The 6,911-nt window shown below is 38.6% G+C and overlaps 1 long non-coding RNA gene and 1 other non-coding gene across 2 annotated transcripts; one reads left to right on the forward strand and one right to left on the reverse strand.

The window, feature by feature from the left end:
* The first annotated feature begins 235 nt into the window (after positions 1-235).
* LOC116917624 lies at positions 236-1,283 on the forward strand. The gene is made up of 3 exons (XR_006646641.1): positions 236-407; positions 476-1,002; positions 1,062-1,283. It is a non-coding gene; the product is annotated as an uncharacterized LOC116917624 (long non-coding RNA).
* On the reverse strand, positions 1,284-4,890 carry LOC116916553. Its single transcript, XR_006646640.1, has 13 exons — positions 4,707-4,890; positions 4,237-4,637; positions 3,830-4,169; positions 3,579-3,760; positions 3,418-3,514; positions 3,010-3,357; positions 2,839-2,956; positions 2,681-2,772; positions 2,494-2,617; positions 2,337-2,434; positions 2,082-2,251; positions 1,984-2,016; positions 1,284-1,918 (listed from the first exon to the last, which is right to left on the reverse strand). It is a non-coding gene; the product is annotated as an uncharacterized LOC116916553 (transcript).
* Between the last annotated feature and the right edge of the window lie 2,021 nt (positions 4,891-6,911).

Consider the following 6,911-nt stretch of genomic DNA (forward strand, 5'->3'; position numbering starts at 1 on the left):
AATTTATGGTAAAAACGTGCAAAAAATCAGTGAAAAGCGCGGAAACTTTAGATTTTTTTAATTCATCTCCTGTAAAGCAAAAAAAAATTTCCTTTTGCAAGGTGTATTGCAATATCATAGAGAATACACAGAAAAAAAATCAGCCAAATTAAATTTTTTTTGCGACGGAAAAAAATGAGTTGGCGTGAACTGACCCATTTATTTCCTTTTATTTTTGGACTTCTCATAGGCCGATCAACTACAGGCTAGTGGCATGGATACCTTGATTTTTACATTTACAAAACACAGCAAAGGCAGGAGTATTGTAGACTGCAAAGTTACAGGAGAACATGCACAAAAAATGTTTTGCAGTCCTGTTGGACAATCGTTTGCAAACCTATGGAAAGGAAAAGAAGAAGCTGTTGAAGGTAATTAAATTGTCCTACTGTGTTGAATACCAGAACTGTAACGTAAAAAAGGGTTGTGATATCTGCAGAAAGCAAGGAGGAAATAGGAGGCATAGCCACTGTGCCAAGCATAGTTGATGCAGAATCTATTGAAGGACAAAGCCCAACACAAAGTCAAGTAGATGCAACAATGTTGCAAACTGTAGGCAGCACAATACCAAAGAACAATGTTTCTATTCATCAACCTACAGTCAATGTTGGGTAAAATCCAGCACCATTTCCAAAGCAAACCACTACAAAACGTCAACTAGAATCAACTACTATTCCCAAAGATGATATCACCCATTGTGCGGTGCCAAATAAATCTTTAAGATTTTACACTGCTAGGCCTAATAAGGACCCAATAATAAAACCAGCACAGATGCCAGCAGTAGTTGTTAACAACACTCGTAATTCTTCGCCGCATCTTCTCCTGAAAGACAAAATTAAAGCTAGAATTCAGTTTAAGATTCACCTGTCCGATGCAAGTCAAGTTATCAATGTTGAGATTTTTTCTACCTGGACTGGCTCACAAGAGGAGCTCTGCGTTAAAGTGAAATCTATGTGGGAGAAAAAGGTTTAAAAAGATTTCTAAATATTTATTTATCTTTGTTTCATCAACTTTCTATTTTTCAGAATGAGAAACATGCCTTGAGAGCAACAATTGTCCCTACAGAAATCCATTCAACTGTGAATTCCATCCAAAATGATAAATTTTATTCTGTAGGGGATTGGGAAGACTACTTTTTAACTTTTACGTTTGGTAACATAGAATTGTTATGTATTTGAATTGTTTCTTCCACCTTTGTAAGAAAACCTGTATATTTTTCATTCAAGAAATAAAAACACTGCCTTTAATGCCAATCATTTTATTAATAATGAAAAAAAAACCATTACACAAAACAACATAAAATAAATAGAATGGCATATCAATTAGGCTATAACTTACATATTTTTACACATAGTCAACAACATGTAATACATTAATCAAACTGAACTGTAAACAATCAAACACAGTTGAAACTTACATTAGCTTGAAATTCAATTGGAAGAAGACGAGCTTGTGGTTAATAGAGCAAACCAATGACGCGTACCCCAGCCATGGCAACGTCGCGGCGGCCATCATTCACCTACTTTCACTTTTGGGACGATGTGGAGCTCTAATGGGTTTTGGGAGGGTCTCTTGGAATATAGTGTGTAGTTTCTTCCTAGTGTATCTTTGAACAAATCTATAGCAGTGATTAAATTGGTAAATGAATAGGGAATATTTTGATGTATTTTTTTTTTAATTCAAGTTTTTTAAAATAAATTAATGAGACGTGTTGTTTACGTTTTCAGAGTGTTTTTGTTGTGTTGAGTTAAAGAAATTTTGGTTTTAGAATTGGTACTTGCTGATCTTTCGATTTTCTCAGTCAATAAACGGCTAACATGAGAAACTTTATTCAAATGCTGTTGAGCCGAAAAAAGTGATAAATAATCTGATACACTGAAGCCTAGAGGAAATTATAAGGCAACATTAAAACAAAAACTTGTAAAAAATTACTGCCGTGTAAATTACTTTCATAGAGGTAAATCTCTTCACGCCATGAACCTAAACGGCATAATGAAACCAGTGATACATTGTAATTCAATTTTGCGTAAAGTATAAGTTTTTACCTTCTACAAGGAGCCAAGGAAAATAACCTTGTTCAAAATCCTGCATGATCAATTTGTACAATTTTCCCTCTGAGTTTTTAAAGGAATTCATTTTTGCAATCAACTCTGAAGCTTTTTTTTTTTTACCAAAGTTTCTGCTTGACGGTTCTTTTTTCTCTCTATGGACGATGCTAAAAAATAATGAGTCATTAGGATACATGTTAACTTTAAGAATTTTCCATTTAATGCACTGCAATTACAAAACTCACTTGCAACCTTTTCAACTTTAATCTGAAGATTTTTCATGTGAACAAAACTGCTTTCTAATTTCAGTTTTGTTACTGAAAGTGTTCCAATTCTTGACCTTTCCTCCGCTACCAAATTTTGAAAACAATTAGTTAAGAAGAATTAGACAGTGGATTAGTAATATTACCTAGACACTTCCGGGCTATAGTCTTAAGGTCGAGTTCCAAAGATGTTAAAGCTTCACGCGTTATTTGTTTCTCTTCCAATAACCGTTTAAGATTTACTTTGCTACTACGTAGCAGAGAAATAGCCTTTGATTTAGAAAAGACGTGAAATTAAATGAACTATTGACAATGCAAATGATTGCTTTTTACCTTGCTTCGGCGCCTCATTAGTAGATTTGCCATTACGCGTTCTTTTTCTGAATTCCAGTGCATTATCCCTGCCGTAAGATGGTCGTTGCGATCTAAGATACAATATGATACTATTAATATAGTACGCTGGTAACATAAACATAATTTTTTTTACGTACTTGCCTTCCCCATATGTTTGGTGACGCTGTTGTAGCGTGACATTTTTTAAAACACCTGCTCCTGCTCTTCGCCAGTTGTTAAGGCAGCATTATCCATCCAATGCCCAATCCACAAAATCTAAGTGATTCATCAATCAATTATAATAACCAAACATAAAAAACTTGAGTTACCTGGCAATAGAGCATATGAGCTTTTGCATGCATACGCTGGAGGAAAGCCTTCGTTTCCTTTGTTTTCGCTAATAATTCTGGGTGTTTTACTGCTGTTTTTTGGGAGTAGTCCCAATAACGGCATATAACGTCACTGGAGATAAATTTAAAGTTTTTTTCGGCCATATGTCTGTGGATGAAGTTTGTGTGGCGAAAGGTTTCTCCGTGGAACATGTTAACGGCTCGTTGGACAACTCCATGGCGACAACATCCCATAACTACTCCAATTTCGTCTAAGTTCTTACGTTGACTCGAATAAGATTTGGCCGCCTTGAAAGTAGACCCACCGCAACTTTCACTTGATGTTTTCTTAGAAAATGGCATTGGTAAGTCAAATACACAAACCAATAGTCATACACAAATAATTACTTTGGTTTTTTGGTTGTTATCCAAAACAGCGACAAAATCATTAAGATCTGAATCCAAAGCAATGACAGCATCGCCATAAAGTGATTTTGATGACAGTCTAAAAGATACATACAAAGTTATCCGTAAAAGTATGAGTGATTTTTTCACTTTATTAAACCTACCCTTTGGCTGTAAGCCATCGTAGAAGTTTCATATTTCCGTCAATATGACACGAAAGAGGGTCATCGCCACACGCTTTACACCTTGTCTTTTCGTGTCTCTTTATCCTTTTTTCAACAGTGTAGATAAGGAACTCGTATTCTTTAGACGCACGACTGAATTGGGTTCTGTTTATTGGACCATGCTAACAAAGTAAAAAAAAGAATATTTAAAACTAATTTAGTAGGAGGGAAGCATGATTATAATAGCCTACCCGACGTGTACCTTCCGATAATTCTTTTAAGCACTCCAAAAAAATTTTTACGAACTGCTGGGTAAATTATGTTTGACAAGGAACCAAAGTCTCAAAACTTCAACAGAATATAAGAAGTTGAGAGACTGTGGATTTCCTGGCATTAAATTTGACTGGAGGTAGTCATGGATTGTTGCATCAACTTTTCCATGGCATCCTAGGCATGAAAAAACAGAGGATTTGTATTCAAAACGTCCTTCTGCAGTCACGACAACTACAACGCGGGATCCTGATTCAATTTGCAAATAAGGTGAATCACACAAAGTACACTGATGGGGTTTAAAACAGGGGACCGGAACACCTGATGATTCACAAGCAATTTTATTATTCACAAACAAATGAAAAAATATAAAAGAATATAATTATACCTTTCTCGACAAGTTTCCCAGCCGAATCTATAAATTCCATCGTTCTTCAGGAGAACCAAGATTCGTTCGAAATTAACCAACGATTGTGAAACGGCTGTTGAGAATGCACAAAAAAATCACAATCGCCACAAAGGTGTTTCTTGCAAGTGGAACATTTGACAACTCTTCCTCCAGAAGGAGAGAGCGAGCATTTTTCACACTGCATGGTCAGTGGATATGCCTGCTTTGACAGAAAATTTTCATAGAGAGATTCTCTAACTCCTTCCCATAAAGTATCAAAAATTTCAGTTCTTTCTGCCCAAGAGAGGCCCTGAATGACTTCGTTTTTTTCCAGCAGCTCGCTGGAATGTTGTCAAAAATTATTCCAACATCTCCGATCATTTTTAACAATTGTTCGCCACCTATTTATAACAATAAAAATAAACAAATCAAAATATAAGATAAAAAAAGTCATATCACTTCAACCTTACTTTGTTCAAGCCTATCTTGGTATGGGACATCCATCCCGTCATCAGGTTGAGGTTCACATTCCACTATGGTTGGAGTATTGCTCGAACAAAGGCTACCACAATTATCTGTTTTTTTCAACACGAGGATGCTTTGTAGTAAATTTTTTTGTAGTTTTTTTCCTTTTTTTAGATTCGAAAGTTTCTGGAGAACGTGAAAAGTATTTAAATCTAATTAACAACTCTAATACCTGCGATTCAATACCTTTGTAATTTTAACTTAGGCAGGTTCTACCACTAGTTTATTTGAAACTGACTTCTGACACAAGATATGGCGTCTGCCTTTACACAGGGAAAAATTCTAACAACGGCTATTGCCGATATCGGCCACCAAGAAGGCTCTGCTTGGAAGCGCCCCTGGCGGCCTACACAAAGCTTACAGTTATAACATAAATAATAAGTCAAAAACAATAGGCCGTCTGACGGGCCTTCCAAATTTGGATACTCTTTCTTCTTGTGGACTTTGACAATCCGCAACATCCTCCCCGCCGGAATCGCCAGCGTCCTCGCGCGATTTCAAATTCTTCTTACGGAGCGGATTCTTCTTTCTTGTAGACGTAGTCTTCTCCACTGTTCCGATTCCGGTATCATCGACGGGCGTGTCGATATCGGCTTGAACTTCTAATGGATAGACAGTCTGGATGCTCCTGGTGGTTTCCTTACCCGAACGTAGTCGTAAAACAACCGCTCGCACCTTGGCGTCGGTTCCAGGTATCACTCCTGTAACAATAGCTGTCGGCCACGAAACACGTTTGATGTTAGGTTCTTTCAGCAGGACGATTTCGCCAACACGCGGAATTCTGGTGCCCTTTCCCTTGCGACAGTGAAATCGCTTAAGATCAGACAGGTATGACTCTTGCCACAGCCTCCACCATGTTAAGGCGTGTTCGCTCCTCTGCTTGTCCAGCTCGATGAGGTCATCACGGCTCATCTTTGTTGAGTCGGGTGACTCTGAAGTAGCTCCAGGTTGTCTTCCGGTCAGCAACTTTTGTGGAGACAAAACTTCGTAGGAATGTTCGTCGCCAGAAACATAAGTTAGGGGCCGTGAATTCACGATAGCTTCAATTTCCACCAGTATGGTGTGAAGTTGGTCGAAACTAACCTTCATTTTCCCCAGCACCTTTCTTAGCGGTTCTTTAACGGAGCGGACCATCCTCTCCCAAAACCCACCCCACCATGGAGCTAGGCTAGGAGAAAACTTCCATTCTATACCCTTACTTGAGAGCCAGTTGGCTAGGGTAGGATCTACCGTCACTAGTTTTGCGGCACAAGTAAACGTTGACGCGTTGTCACTGTAGATAATTTTACAATCTTCTCGGCGTGACATCATTCTTCTTAACGCGTACATAAAGGTTTGTGTTGTCAGATCAGTCACAAGCTCCAAATGCACAGCCCTTGTGACTGCACCAGTAAACAAGCACGCATGCACTTTCTTTTCACCAACACGAGTTTTCTCGATATCGTTCCCATCACTGTCCTTTTCAATAAGAATCACTTCTTCTAGCACATACATTGGGCCGAAGTAGTCGATCCCGATCACTTCAAATGGCTGCGCTTTCTTGGTTCGATCCGATGGCATTGCAGCAGTTTCTTCATTAAAGGGACGCGATTGAACTCGTTGGCACTTTACACACTTTTTTATGACACTTTTAATCCGTTGGCGTGCACGAATTATCCAAAAACGATTTCGTAAGAACGTCAGAGTGTTTTGGACACCAGCATGCTTCCGTTTAACATGATGATAGTGAATCATCATGTCGACAATCCTCTCGTTTGATGGAAGAAGGATGGGTGGATCGATGAGCAGTTCTTTTAGGGCCGGGCCTATTCTTCCAGTCACTCGGATGAGTTGCTCCTTTGCATCCCAAATGGGCTTGAGTGTATCAATACCGTGAAGCAGTTTACCATGTGGTTTTCCCTTTTGTAAGGACTCGTAGATTTCTGCAAATGCCCTTTTTTGAATGAGTTTTAAGATGAAGTTCTCGGCGACGGCGATTTCGTGAACAGAGAGACAGGAAACTTCCACTCCCCTGATCATTTCAGTTGCTTTGCCGGGCGACTCCTTCCTAAAAATCCTAAACATCCAGGCGATTGTACGTAAAACTCTCAGATAACCGCTCGCTCTTGATACGAGTACGTCAAACCAATCCGAAGTACTATTAGCTGCAA

The sequence above is a fragment of the Daphnia magna genome, linkage group LG5 (assembly GCF_020631705.1).
Source record: "Daphnia magna isolate NIES linkage group LG5, ASM2063170v1.1, whole genome shotgun sequence".
NCBI classification, from domain to species: Eukaryota; Metazoa; Arthropoda; class Branchiopoda; order Diplostraca; family Daphniidae; genus Daphnia; species Daphnia magna.